This window comes from Panthera leo, chromosome A3, assembly GCF_018350215.1.
Source record: "Panthera leo isolate Ple1 chromosome A3, P.leo_Ple1_pat1.1, whole genome shotgun sequence".
Taxonomy (NCBI): domain Eukaryota; kingdom Metazoa; phylum Chordata; class Mammalia; order Carnivora; family Felidae; genus Panthera; species Panthera leo.
In genome coordinates this window covers 126,878,471-126,894,749 of record NC_056681.1, presented here as the reverse complement: position 1 = coordinate 126,894,749, position 16,279 = coordinate 126,878,471, and positions in this window count along the sequence as shown.

The following is a 16,279-nucleotide window of genomic DNA, read 5'->3' as shown; positions in this document are numbered from 1 at the left end:
ACTATTTTAATATGCAAGTGAAACCAGTGTTTTCTTTGCTGCTTTGTCTCTTTAAAACCGAAATAATTATATTTGGTAGCTCTTCTCTTTTTAATCATGCCATCTCAAATAATAATTTGATTTTATTAAGCAAATATGTTACTTGATAGATACATACATGAGATGTGAGAAAGCAATTATACATGTATTAAAATGCTTAAATCAGGGTGCCTGGGAGGCTCAATCAGTTAAGCGTCCAACTCTCAATTTTGGCTCCGGTCACGATCTCATGGTTCATGAGTTCAAGCCCCGTGTCAGGCTCTGTACTGACAGCAAGAAGCCTGCTTGGGATTCTCTCTGCCCCTCTCTCTGCCCCTCCCCTGCTCATGCTCTCTCTCTCTCTCTAGCTTTTGTTCTCACTCTCTCTCTCAAAATAAATAAAACTTAAAAAAATAAAATGCTTAAGTAGTAACTATCAAACTAGAATTTTTATGCTTTATCATCTTTTTTTACTGAAGTATACTGGAAATACAATATTCTCTTTGTTTAATGTGCATAACATAGTGATTCGACATTTGTATGCATTGCAAACTGATCACCACAATAAATATAATTACCATGTGTTACCATACAAAGGTAATATAATATATTGAGTGTATTCCCTGTGCTATACATTACTAAACTAGAATTTTTTTTTTTTTCAACGTTTTTTATTTATTTTTGGGACAGAGAGAGACAGAGCATGAACGGGGGAGGGGCAGAGAGAGAGGGAGACACAGAATCGGAAACAGGCTCCAGGCTCCGAGCCATCAGCCCAGAGCCTGACGCGGGGCTCGAACTCACGGACCGCGAGATCGTGACCTGGCTGAAGTCGGACGCTTAACCGACTGCGCCACCCAGGCGCCCCTAAACTAGAATTTTTATAATAAGCAAAACTATCTTTCAAAAATTAGAATAAAACAAAAAAATGTCTAATTAAAGAAAAAACTAAGTATTACCTCCTAATAGTGTCAACTAAAGGAACTTTTAAAGGATGAGTGAAAATAGTCTCAAAAGGAATGAATATCTGACATTCAACAAAAAAATCGTGGTTAAAAAATTATAAATATGTGTATAGTCTAAACAAACACCATATAAAAACATTAAAATAATTCCACTTGAGGTATTAAAAATTCAAAATAAAGCTAAAATACTAAAAAATAATGGGATATCAATTGGGGAGATATGATTGGAGGGAACATTTTAACTTTATGTTGTTTAAAAGGATTGCAAATTACTGACAAGATGTAGACTTGACTAAGTTAATAATGCATGTTAAAAATGAGGAATAGTCATCAAAAAATAGAAATAACAGAAAAAATGAAATTAGAAAATATTTCATTCAAATAAAAAGCATTCACTAAACACCTAAATAAAAGTTTAAAAAATGATTAGATGAAGTAGAAAATAAATCATTAGAAATACACGTGTTATATACACCCATAAGAATAATAAAACAAATTTAAAGGTACTAAATCTAGTTAAAAGACATAAATTATTAGACCATAAAACATACAGAAATGGAAATGTTGAAAGTAGCCAGACTTCAAAGAATGAAATGTAAAAGTTGATGTAGTATATTAATATTATACAAATATACCATTTGACAAAAAATATTAATAGAATTCAACAGGCTTACTGCAGAATAAAATTTCAGTTCACTGGGAGGATATAAAAACTCTAGATTTTTATGCATAAGATATAGTCTTCAAATATAAAAATCAAAAATCAACAGGACTATAAGAGGAAATTATTAGAGTAGGATATGATAAAATCCTAAATTTGGAATAATTAGCAGAGAAAAACTAAGAATACAGATTTCAATATATTTAACAACATTGACCTAATGGACAAATGTTGAATATTTAACAATACTATACACCAACATTCAAATAACCACAAAGCCTGTAGGAAAATATATATTTAAAGAGAGATAACATTACAAGTAATCAGTCTGTTCTCTGATGAATACATCATTAAACAAAAATAGATAATACAAAGATGACTAGAAAATGTCCCATTTAATTTTTTTACATTATAACTAATTCATGGGTTAAAGAAAATTAAATTATCGAGGTAATTAGAAAGTTTTTTTAGGTTTACTTATTTATTTTTGAGTCAGGGAGTGAGTGCAAATGAGCAGGGGAGAGGCAGAGAGAGAGGGAGAGAATTCCAAGCAGGCTCCGCGCTGTCAGCACAGAGCCCTATGTGGGACTCGATCTCGCAAACCATGAGATCATGACCTGAGCTGAAATCAGGAGTTGGTCCCTTAACCAACTGTGCCACCTAGGTGTCCCAAAAAAAATTTTAAACTGAATTACTTTGACTATACATCATGTGAAACCTTGTGGAATGAAACCAAAGCAGTAATTTGAGGACAAATGATAGCTTTAAATTCCTCATGTGAGAAGAGAGTGACTGAATTAATGAGTTAAGAATTCATTTAAAAAATGTAGAAAAGGAACAGCAAAACAAATCCAAAAAAATAAAATGGAAACAATTTGACAGGACCACAATTACTTATTTGCAAGGACTAATGCATTAACAAACTCCTAATAACACAGATGAAGAAACAAAGAAAGGTACAAAAACATTATTATGAGAGAAGAGACATAAATAAGATCCAGAAAATATTTTTAAAAGATAAGGAGGATACTGTGAAGAATTTAGAGACATTCAATGCCAATTAGGAAACATTGGTAGTATAAAATCTCTTCCTTCTGCCCATGAAACTTCTTCATTCCTCCCATATATTTAACACTACCCCCAGCTTTGAGCTACTCATTATCCAACACTATGTTTTGTCTTTAGATCCCTGATTTCTCATTTGGTTTCAGAACACAATGTGAAGTATGGTGGAGAATTTTGTCAGATGTTAACACTGGCATGCTAAGTTCCTGGTTCCGCTTGCAAACACTTCTTAAGGGACAAATTAGCCTCTAAGAATCCTTACAGGAAAGCGTGAGATGATTGATTGTATGTTTCAGAAAGAGCTAAGAAACATATTTCTGGGTGGCTTCTGGGTGGCTCAGGTCATGATCTCATGGTTCGTGAGTTCGAGCTCCATGTGGGGCTCTGTGCAGACAGCTCCGAGCCTGGAGCCTGCTTCGGATTCTGTGTCTCTCTCTCTCTCTCTGTCCCTCCCCAGCTTGCACTATGTCTCCCCCTCTCTCAAAAATAAATAAACATTGGGGCGCCTGGGTGGCTCGGTGGGTTAAGCTCCGACTTTGGCTCAGGTCATGATCTCACGGTCCGTGAGTTCGAGCCCCGCGTCGGGCTCTGTGCTGACCGCTCAGAGCCTGGAGCCTGTTTCAGATTCTGTGTCTCCCTCTCTCTCTCTGTCCCTCCCCTGTTCATGCTCTGTCTCTCTCTGTCTCAAAAATAAATAAACGTTTAAAAAAATAAATAAACATTTAGAAAAATTAGAAAAAAGGTTGGTTAAGCGTCCAACTCTTGGATTCCACTAAGGTCATGCAAGCCCTGCATTGGGCTCAGTGCTGACAGAGCAGAGCCTGCTTGGGATTGTCTCTCTCCCTCTCTCTCTGCCCCTCCCCCTCCTCTTTCCATATAAATAAATAAACTTAAAAAAAAGATAAGTAGGATGAGACTATACATACTCTTTAGAAACTTTTTTCACATAAATTATCATTTAGAGAAATGTTCATGTTACTAAATTAGGTTTAACTCATTGTATTTGAGCATAAAGTTAACAACTGTATCACAGTTGGGATTGTTTACATGGTTTGTGTACACAGTGTGTTTGTGCATTATGTATATGTATGATTCCTCTGTTATGCTCTTTTATGGCATTCTACACTTCTTCAAGGATCCAACAATCATAGTTTGTATTTGTGCATGGTATCTGGCTGTCGGGTTTCTTTTCTTAATGTCAGTATGGCCAAGGAAAGTAGAGTGTTGACAAGATACAGAATTATGTTTGTTTTGGCCACTATTTTATACCTAACTCTTAGAACAGTGCCTGATTCAAGATGCATATTTGAGTATTTCAAAGTAAATTTCTAAAAGTGTAAATGGTAGGTTAAAATATATTATGAACATTTAAGTTGTTAGATATTGTAAAATTGCCTTCTAAAGGGTTTATGCCAAGTTAAAATTTAATAATAGAGAATGAGTGAGTCATATTTTGTTTCTTATTATTTCTTTTCTTTCTCTCTTTCTTATTTATTTCTTTTATTTCTGTTCATATACTTTTTTTTTACCCAATCTAATTCTTCTTGCATGAGGATTAGAATTTGTCCTTTCAAACTATATTTTTTAATTAATTAGCAAAAGTGGTTCATAATATTCTCTTTTCATCTTTTTTAATGTCTGTAGGATTTGCACAACTGTTTCCTCATATTGGTAATTTCTGCCTTCTTTTTTTCTCTTATTTTTTTCCTAATTAATCTCGCTTACAGTATATCCATTTTATTGATCTTTTCAAAAAAACATTTTTACTCTTGTTTTTTTTTTTTTCTCTATTTTCTATTCAGTTGATTGGATTCCCTTTTCCTATGATACAGGATGGAAACTCTTGTTAGGTGATAAGTTGGACAATTGTAGGTCTCATCTTGTTTGTTTTCCTTTTCTCAGGAATAATATTCTTGTACTGCCTGGTGTCCAATATGTAAGAATAATTTTTTTATATATTTTGTCCAGGAATTTAGTTATCAAAGGTAGAAAGATAATCCAGTCCCTGTTAATCCATTATGGGAAGAAGTGGGAATCTTTTGTTTTGCTTTTATTGATTTTTTCATGTTCATTTATTTATTTGGTGGGGGAAGAGCAGAGAGACAGAATGATAGAGAATTCCAATCTGTGCTATCAGCTCAGAGCCTGATGTGGGGCTCGATCTCACAAAATGTGAGATCATGACCTGAGCTGCAATCAAGAGTAGGATGCTTAACTTACTGAACCACTCAGGCACCCCTGTTTTGCTTTTAATTAAGAAAATCATACTTTTTCTCCTTCTGAGTGCAAATTATATTAATAGGCTTACTAAAGTTGAAATATCTTAGCATTTCTGATATCTTAGTTTTTCAATTTATATGACTTTAAGGACCTGTTAAATAATATTGAAATGAGCTGCCAAATACTATCTTATTTATATATTTGCATCTATATTCAAATTTTATTGTTCTAAACTTTCTTCTTTTGTTAAACCATTTTGTGTAGCAAAGGTCATCCAAGCTCTACTTAATGAAATGAGAAGTTGCTTATCTATTTTTCTGCATGGAGCAAATTTAAGCATATGTTCATGATATTCCATATCACTCAACCTTAAAAATATCTGGGCTTCATTCATTTTTGAGGGATATGTTTTTTTGACAAACACTGCAATTTTTTAAAAACCAGGATATTACTGGTTTTGTATCACTTCTTGGGTTAATTTAGTTTATATTTTCCTAAAAAAAACATTGATTTTATCCACATTTCCAGCATAGTGGGGTATCATACAAAAATTCTAATACTTTTTACTCCCTAACTCTAAGTTCACTGTCTGTCTCATTTTTTTTTTTTTTGTGGTGTGTGTGTTTATTATATTTTTGAGGGGGGGGGGGACAGAGTGTCAATGCGAGAAGGGCAGAAAGAAAGGGAGACACAGAATTCAAAGCAGGTTCCAGGCTCTGAACTGTCAGAACAAAGCCCTACCTACAAAGGGCTCAAACTCAGGAACCATGAGATCATGACCTGAGCCGAAGTCTGAAGCTTAACCAACTAAGCCACCCAGGTTCCCCTGCTTTTCTCATTCTTGATTCTGTTATTTGTATTTTCTTTTTTCTTTCTAGACTAGCCAATTTTTAGTTACTTTAGTGGCCTTATCAAATAATTAGCTTTGATTTTACTGAGAAAATCTATTTTTCTTATACCTTATTTGTTATTTTACTTTTACTCATTTCTTTCTACATTTTTAGTTTTTGTTGCTACTTTCCTTTTCATTCTGCACAGTATCTGAATGCTTTGAATTTTTTTGTTAACTGGATAAAAGCACTTAAGTATGTAAATTTCTTCTGAGTACTGCCTTGGCCACAGCATGAATTCTTTAAATGAATTCTGTTTGTTAGGAAACCCTAATAAAAATATTTAACACAACAGTATAATTCAAATGACAACATAAACAAATCTGTTCATTTTCTGATGGCTCAGTTCAGCACTTCCTTCCTATCATCTGCATTTCTGCTGTGTACCAGGTACAGATATTGACTCAACAAAAAAAAAAAAAAAAAAAGAAAAAGAAAAAAAGAAAAGTTACCATAATAGATCATTACCCACAGGGCTTTCTTATACTACTAGTTACCCTAGATCCTATATCTGATCCCTACTTCCTTCCTGCAGTCTTTCATTTCTGATTTGACACTAGACTAACTTTCACATGCTACCTACTCAGATGTGGAGCCTCCATTTGAGCTATATTATGGCAGTAGATCTTTGGCCTGCTTCTAATATCTTCTATGCTGGGGTGTCTGGGTGGTTCAGTTGGTTAAGCATATGACACTTGGTTTTGGCTCAGGTCATGATCTCACAGTTTCGTGGGTTAGAGCCCCACATTGAAGTCTGCACTGATAGCACTGAGCCTGCTTGGGATTCTCTCCCTCCCAGTCTTCCCCTCCCCCTGCTCACACTGTCTCAGTATCTCTCAAAATAAATAAATAAACTTTAAACAAAATAAAATAAAATATGCTAAATGAAATAAGTCATAGAGAGAAAGACAGATACCATATGTTTTCACTCTTATGTGGATCCTGAGAAACTTAACAGAAGACCATGGGAAAGGGGAAGGAAAAAAAAAAAAGAGGTTAGAGTGAGAGGGAGCCAAAGCATAAGAGACTCTTAAAAACTGAGAACAAACTGAGGGTTGATGGGGAATGGGAGGGAGGGGAGGGTGGGTGATGGGTACTGAGGAGGGCACCTATTGGAATGAGCACTGGGTGTTGTATGGAAACCAATTTGACAATAAATTTCATATTTAAATAAATAAATAAATAAACATTGAAAAAAATAAAATAAAATAAAATAAAATAAAATAAAATAAAATAAAATAAAATTTTGTGTGCTGCTCCTATCTTCACTGCAGAGTATACAGTCTTGCACTTGGTGCACACACGCATGCACACACACACTGACTACACATTTAACTAAAGTTTGCTAAGAGCTAGACCTCAAAGCCTACCAGAGGCTGTTTCTATAAACATCTTCTTATGCTAAAGTTATAGCGCTTGCACAGCTGAACCTAGCTCATTAAAGCCCTCCTCCACTCCATATCTCCTTCTTGTGTAACACAGGAACACATTCCAAAAGTTCTGCTACATTTTGATTGAGTGTCTCTAATCTCTTCCAGGTTTGCACTATAAAAATGTCATTCTTGCCCTAGAATCTCATTTACTGCTCTTTTTTCTACTTATTTTCTTTCTTTTAAATGTTCACAAATTATTAAAATATTACCTTACTAGTAAATGTTATTTGAAAACATATTTTTAACGAATGCATATTTGTAATGGATGACTGTACTCTTAATAAATAATTCTTTGTGTTGTTTACATATGCCTTTTCATTTCCATGTAGCTTCATTTTTTGTATATATCTCTGAATGTACTGTGAAATATATTACTAGAGGTAAAGATTATAGGTTAAACAATATGGATATTTTAAGGCTTGATTCATATTACTATATATTTTCATTTAAATGTTATAATACAGCAACAACAATTATATATGTTATATTCCTCTTATTTCACTTTAAAAATTATTGATCTCTTTTTTGCTTCTTCTATTAAATAAGTGAAAGTAGTATCATTCCATTTAAACTTGCATCTGTAACAATTAATAATTTTGTAAGTATTTTCTAATGTTTTATTTATTTTTGAGAGAGACAGAGACAGAGCTCAAGTGGGGGAGGGTCAGAGAGAGAGGGAGACACAGATCCAAAGCAGGCTCCAGGGCTCTGAGCTGTCAGCACAGAGCTTGACAGGGGGCTCAAACTCACTAACCCTGAGAACATGACCTGAGCTAAAGTCAGATGCTTAACCAACTGAGCCACCCAGGCGCCCCAATAATTTTGTAAGTTTTTAATTGTGCTTGTTATCAACTTGTATTTCTCCTTCAGTAAATTTTTTGGCATACTATTTTTTTTTTTTAATTTTAGTTCCTATTAGTTTGTGAGAATGCTCCATGAAGAAAACATATCAACTTATATTTTATGTGATACAAATATTGTAATAGTTTTAAATTTTAATGTAGTCAAACACATCAGCTTCAGCCTTCAAAAATTTTCTTATTCTTTATATGCTTATAATGTCCATGTTCCTTGCAAGATAAATTAATAATAATGTATATATTTTACAGCTTATAATTTCACTTTTTAAAACACTGTACACATCTGAAATTAATTTTGGTGCCTTATAAAGTTTAATAATTTATGGAGAATTTCCCTCCTAAGTCGAACTCTCTTAATACAATATGTTGAAAACTTTTCATAATACAGTCACCTAGAAAAAAATATTTATGTAGATTTGGTCATATTTCCAAATATATACCTGAAGAATGGATAACTGGATACTTTTATGGATTCCCACTGATAGCTTTACTCTTATTTTCCAAAGCTCAATATTCCATAAAATGAGGAATACTTGATTCTCAATGTCTTTTTTCTATATTAAGAATTCAAAAAATAAGAGAAATTTATAGGACATCTCTTCTATTCTCAAATTCCAACCCCCCAAAAAACCATCTAGAAATGAGAATTCGAATAAGTAGTGGTTGAATTCTCAGTCTCCATTTCCCACTTAAAAGTCTTGTATTTAATAGATTTTGAATGCATAATCCCCCAAGTAGAGTTATAATAGCCATGATGGGTTTATGAACTTAGCTTCTCTGTGACTTGAATCGTAGACAAACTTTTGTCTCTTAGAAATAGAGACTAATAGCAATGAACCCATCATATTCCTCATGTCACTCCACCCAAACCTTCCCCCGGGCCATCTTCAGAGCAGCAGCACACTATCTTATAAGGTCAAGACACTGTTGCAAATGGCAAGATTTCATTCTTTGTTCATTGAGTAATATTCCATTGTGTGTGTGTGTGTGTGTGTGTGTGTGTGTGTGTGTACCCCACATCTTTATCAATTCATTAGTCGATGGACATTTGAGTTCTTTCCATAATTTGGCTATTGTTGATAGTGCTGCTATATAAACATTGGGGTGCATGTGCACCTTCGAATCAGCTTTTCTGTATTCTTTGGATAAATACCTAGTAGTAAAATTGCTGGGTCGTAAGGTAGTTTTATTTTCAACTTTTTGGGAACTTCCATACTGTTTTCCAGAATGGCTGCACCAGTTTGCATTCCCACCAACAGTGCAAAAGTGTTCTCCTTTCTCCTCATCCTCACCAACATCTGTTGTTTCCTGAGTTGTTAATTTTAGCCATTCAGACAGGTGGATGGAACTAAAGTGTATTATGCTAAGTGAAAGAAGTCAATCAGAGAAAGACAAATATATGATATCACTCATATGTGGAATTTAAGAAAAAAAAAACAATGCATATAGGGGAAGGGGAGAAAAAATAAAATAAGATGAAAACAGAGAGAGGCAAACCATAAGAGGCTCTTAACTATGAAGAACAAACTGAGAGTTTATGGACAGGAGGTGGGTAAGGGGATTGGCTAAATGGGTGATGGGCATTAGAGAGGGCATTTGTTGCAATGAGCACTGGGTGTTATATGTAAGTGATGAATCACTAAATTCTACTCCTGAAACCAATACTATCAATACTATACTATATGTTAACTGATTTGAATCTAAATAAAAATGTAAGATCACGAAACTGTTTTGATACAACCAGAAGTAAGTGAGTAAGCCTCCCTCTCAGCCTCACTAGCAGTGAGCTCTCAATTGCACTGAAGAAAAAGAGGTATCATTTATTGATTGGAATAACTGTAGTTGCTTTGAGGTACATATTTTGAGTTTTTTCAGATGCAAAATACAAGGCACAGGCAACAAAATTGCAAAAGATCACATGGACACTAAAGGGAAGAGCTGAGCTTCAACCTACTCTTTTTAGATTAAATTCCCTGTTTTTCTTCTAATCCAAATTTCCATTCTTAGACTGATTGTGGGGATCGACTAGATGAAGACAGTTTATATAAAAACTCAATGGCCTTCTAAAGGATTATTTTATATTCCACAGAAAGGATAGCCCTAAATACAATTGCATTTTACCACTGGTTTTGCAAGTCTATCTTGCACTCTCATGATATGTTAAGGCAAATGCATATGTATGTTTCTGAGTTTCTAAATAATTATGTAAAGGATAGTTCAAACTGAGTTCACATTATTTGACAATAAACGAAAATCCAGACTCCTTAGGATGTCAGTTACATAGTCTGATATTGGCATCCTAGAGAAGTCTGATAGAAGTCTGATATTGGCATTCTTATGAAGGCTGGATGGAAATTTGACCATTTTTTGTCAAATGCCTTCATATTTCATTCCGGTTCTGCCATCATTGTCAAAGCCTTATGGTATCTGCATGCACTAAGCCTGGTTATTTTGTAGACTGTTGAGTTGTTTAGTCAGTTGCCAAGTTTCATGGAACAAATTACATTCTTCATACTCCCTAAAGTGATGAAGCATCAGAATTCACATTGATATCATCTCTGCTCTGCTATCCAGAAATGCTAGTCTTATGAGGCAGCATTTCCAACCAACATTATGTAGCTGACACCACACTGAAGATCAGCAAAAGTACTCTAGGCAATTGTAATTGCAGGCATGCCCAAGGGAAAAAAATGGTAGCCATTGACTACTCCTGTTGCCAGCACATATTAAAATCAGGAGAAGGAAGACTGGTTAGGTTGGCCAGAGTCAAGACTCCCAAATATGAAATGAAGTTATATATCTGGACCTTCATCCCTATATTCTATCTCCTCACTGCTTTTATCCTAAACCATAAACCCAGACTCTGATATGATAACTTAATCTCAATTCTAGATTATGTTCTTTGCTGCTAGTAAGGTTCAACCTTATCTGGTTCTGACTATGGACTCTACGGTAGACTAATCTCCTTACCCTACAAACCAATTATATTATACCTACCATAAAAGTATGTACCATAAAAGTTAATCAGAATGCTATTTTGCTTCCAACAGAATCACTTATAAACAATAAAATAACACAAAGATTGATTTGATCAATATTTTGAGTTAGAATGAGCCGTCAGAGAGCTCCACACAGCTTTCCATCTTGTCATTTTCATTAATCTTAAGGTAGATAAATCATATTAACTAAATATGTTGTTCTAAATTGGATGGTATTATAAACTAGGGAGAAAGGACCCAAAGAAGGTAATTGTAAATTGCTGGGTAGCAGTGGTAAACAAAACACACAAGATTCATCTCAAAAAAGGAAAATCTCCTAGAAGAAAGTTTATATGTTTATTTTGGCTGCACTTTATTTCTTTTTTCTTTTCTTTTCTTTATTTAAATTCAAGTTAGTTAACATACAGTATAGTCTTGGTTTCAGGAGTAGAACCCAGTGATTCATCACTTATGTATAACACCCAGTCTCACCCCAGTAAGTGCCCTCTTAATGCCCATCACCCATTTAGCCTACTCCCCTCCCACCTCCCCTCCAGCAACCCTCAGTTTGTTCTCTGATTTTAAGAGTCTCTTACAGCTTGTCTCCCTTTCTGTTTTTATCTTATTTTCCCTTCCCTTCCCCTGTGTTCATCTGTTGTGTTTCTTAAATTCCACATGTGAGTGGATAGGATATTTGCTGCACTTTAAAGATAAATAACACAAATATAGAAGACCTAGAAACTGACACTTGCAAATATACAATCTGTAGAGATCACAAAAGGGAAGCTACAACTTGGAAGGGAAAAGCTCATCTAAGTCCATTAAATCCATCAAATGATGCTGGTGTGAACATTCAAGCAGCTGTGTTAGATATACTTTTCTTGCTCAAGTTCACTACTCTGGGCACTAGGAAACAGTGTCTCACCTTACCAGTTATTATCTGCATGACTTTGGGCAAGGTACACAAATTCCCTAAGTGGCAAATGCCTTATCTGCACAATGAGGATAATAATAATTTCTACTTGGTGGAATTGTTTAAGAATTAGATTTAAAAATGCACATAAAAAGCCTGAGAAAGTACATGTTATTTAGTAGGTGTTTGATACATGTTCACAATTTTTAAAATTTGTTGTTGTTGTTTTCATTTTTCACTGGTCCTCACAGATTGTACATGGTGCTGCTTTAAGGTGAAAAAAAATATTTAAAATGATAAATTTATAAGCAAAATAAGGTCTAAATCTGTCAATCCAGGTCTAAAACTATAAATTTAATTAGCAGGAAGGAGTGAAGAGACCATGTCATAGGCAAAGAGGACTAGAAAGATAAGTTTGAATATCTGACCTCTAAAAGTTTACAGTCTAGAGAAAAATACAACTAAGTGTAAAGAGATGCACTGATTTCAACCACAGAGACACATGTTAAGTATTAAGACACATGTTAACTCCAAATGAAAATATCACTAAATCTGTATTGAGGAATTAGAAAAGCCTTCAGAGAGGAAATGACATTTGAATTGTTGCTTTAAAGATGAGTGGGAGTTTTGCAAATGTAGAACAGTACTGCAGCATCGTAAAGGTGGGGAAGAATGTTTTTGGAGGCCACACAGTTAAAACAAAAAGCATGGAGTGAGTAGTTTCATAGATCTGAAGCAGAGAGAACTAGAGCCAGGAATAGAAGAAAGAAGAGAGGGAAAAGATTCAGCTGAGAGAAAGAGAAGTCCAGTTTGCCAATACATGGAGTGGCATGCTAGAAGTTTAGACATTGTCTTGAGGATGATGGTAAGTTAGAGGACAGTACTTGAGGGAAAGACAAGTCTTCAGAATGCAACCATGGAATACGACTGCAAGGAATCTGTGAGAGCACAGATGAGGTGAGTGTATATCGTGGTCAAGAGAATCTCCGAAGGAAGAAAATCTCCACACTCGATATATAAAGGTTCAATCGAGGGGGCATACACAGTTCCTTGAGCTACGCTCTGAGGAAAGAGTAAGGGCATACAAATGATAGATCCTAGAGTTTATTGTGCTGAATGGACACTTGAGAGTCTGTCCAGATAAGAAGCCTCCTGTTGTTGTAAAATGCTGACTCCCTGATCTGTTGGTCAGGAATAGTTTGTATGGAGTTTTCCAAAGACCCACAAAGCCAGGTCTACTATGGGCTAGGAGGAAAGATAGAAAGTATAGCTGAATCACCCTTCAGAAGTAAAAGAAGCTGTTGAGAAGGGACTATGGAAAGGAAATCCAGAGCCAGTAAGAAGTACTGCTTTTGTTACCCACAATATGAGGTTTTTTTGTTTTTGTTTTTCCTTGAAAAATGTCTGGTGGGGCACCTGTGTGTCTCAGTCAGTTTAGGGTCTGACTCTTGATCTCAGCCTGGGTCTTGATCTCAAAGTCAATAGTTCAAGACCAGCATTCAGAAATGTCAGGGAAGGGTCTGTGGGGAAAGGAGAAACACATCTATCAAGGACCAAGTTTGGAAGGACTAACTTTGGAAAAGGCAGGAAAACAAATATGGGTTTTGCAGATGTAATACTTGAGATTGAACTCCAACTCCATTATTTGGCGACTGTAGGATCTTGAATATATTATTTAAATTGTCTTAAGTTCCAGTTCCTCATCAGCAATGTGGGGATTACGGCACTCATATCACAAGGCTGTTGTGAGGGTGATGAATGATAGAATATGTCAAGCATATAGCTCATAATAGGTGCATCACACCAGTGCAAACATACTAATTTCTCTGCGTCACCTCCACCGCTGACTAATCCTAGCAGCCTGGAGGTATCAAACACACATGGCTTTTTTTTTTTAATTTTTTTTAACATTTATTTATTTTTGAGACAGAGAGAGACAGAGCATGAACAGGGGAGGGGCAGAGAGAGAGAGGGAGACACAGAATCTGAAACAGGCTCCAGGCTCTGAGTTGTCAGCACAGAGCCCGGTGCAGAGATTGAACTCATGGACCATGAGATCGTGATCTGAGCCGAAGTCAGACGCTTAACTGACCGAGCCACCCAGGCGCCCCCAAACACACATGTCTTGATAACTTTATCCCACCTCTTTACAGCATTCAAAAGCATGGAAGAAGGGGTAGAAGCATCCAGGCTTCAGACATGAAGAAGACCACAAAAACTTGCCCTGGCTCTCTCATTTGTCCTTTTGGGGGCTTTTGTTTTTTATCATTATTTCCAGTATCATTAGGAGAAAAGTTGGTGGTTGCTTTTAGTGCAAGTACTTCCTGATAAGCTGTTAATTTCATGGAGCTCATCTTCATATGGCTTTAAAGGACAAACAGTATAGTATAGATTCAAAAATACTCTCTGTTTCATTAAAACAGTATTCATAATCGATAGCTTCAGTTATGCCTGACAGCTTTTGACCATCAATTCCTCAAAGGGAAGTTAAAGTAATGATATGAATTAATTTGTTTTAGTCAACAGGTATTGGGAATTTGCAGCATCTTTTTTAACGTTTATTTATTATTGAGAGACAGAGACACAGAGCGTGAGTGGGGGCAGGGGGGGTAGAGAGAGAGGGAGACACAGAATCTGAAGCAGGCTCCAGGCTCTGAGCTGTTAGCAAAGAGCCCGACACAGGGCTAAAACTCACAAACTGCAAGATCATGACCTGAGCCAAAGCCGGTCGCCTAACCAACTGAGCCACCCAGGCGCCTCTGCAGCATCTTTTAAAAATCACTAGAAAAACAAAATTCACTTCTATTATTTCCTGAGTTGCAGACTATGTTATCAATAAGAGATGACTAATTCTCTACTTCTACTGTATCTCCACTATACCCTGATTTCCCATCATCTTATTAACATAGCATTCTTAAAAATATCCATATCACCTAAATTTTCAGAATTTATCTAATATCTTCTAGAACACAGGTCTGCAACATTATGAAGAATCATAAATTATTAAAATTAAACTATGGTAATGTCTTGATTTACTCACTGAATATGTAATAAGAGTGCTCTCTCTCATCATTATTAAGGGACCGAAAATGTTATAATGCAAAGAGTTGATAAGAGTCAAGTGAGGTTAGTTTTTCCAGGGCCTTGAACAAGTCACTTCACCCTCCAGTGCCTCAGCTTACCCATCCATAAAACTAGGGTGATGGTTGCCCTGGCAACACTTCAAATTCTTGAGAACGTATTTTTAAAATGTTATTGAAAATTATAACACACAATGTAAAAGTCTGATGGAATTATTGGTATTGGAAATGGTGCAACTTATGTTGAGTTGTAAACTGTCAGTTTATCAAAGACTTGTCTTCAGCATTGAGTTCACTAATGCCTGACTCTCTCTAAAAATAACCAGCAATTTCAGTAAATTGTGAAAGGGGAACATTTGCACGGCTTCCTGTCAGTAAAGACCATTTATGTGCTTGAAAGAAATGCCATTTAGATATGACAAATATAAACCCTGAAATTCTCTATAACTAACATTGCTCAGCAGAGAGAAAATTCGCTTAGAAACCTACCATGTCAACAGGATATCCTGGCATAAGAAAGCCTTTATTCTGATAGGTGAAGTTGAAGACAGTTCATAAGACTCACTCTTTTTAAACTTTTTTTGCAAAGTCCAATGATTACCACCTTCTAATTTACAAAGATATGGTGGTGACTCCCCAAACTATCTCTAACACATGTGACTCTGTTGAGATTAAGCTCCATTCATTCAACAGCCAATCAGACATTCTATGCTCAACATATCCATGACTAAACTCTTCAGCCTCCACATTATGCTTGGTCTCTCCCATTCTTCACACGGTCATGACTGGTTTCCTTTTGCACAAGTCAAAACCTATTCAGTCAACTGAGCCACGGCTCTGCACTATCCTGGGTCTGATTGCCTTGTATATACAAAACATCTTTTTTTCATGCCTCTTGTGTGTTTGGCTCTATGTCTAATTCCAGATGTACTTAAAGCAACCTTATTCCACCCATACTCCAATAAGTAGTAGGTAGAGAAAGAGTATGGAGTAGGAAAATGGAAATGAGGCCAGCAATATTTTTTGCTTGATTCTAGGACTAAGAATTAATGTTTGACATGTCCAGAGATGTTGAATTTGATTATCTTTCTTGGTGTTGAGAGAAGAAACTTAAATTTTCAAATGCTGACTCATCACTTACTAGCTTATGACCTGGAGAAGGTCATTTGGCATATCTGACTTCATGTCTGCTATGA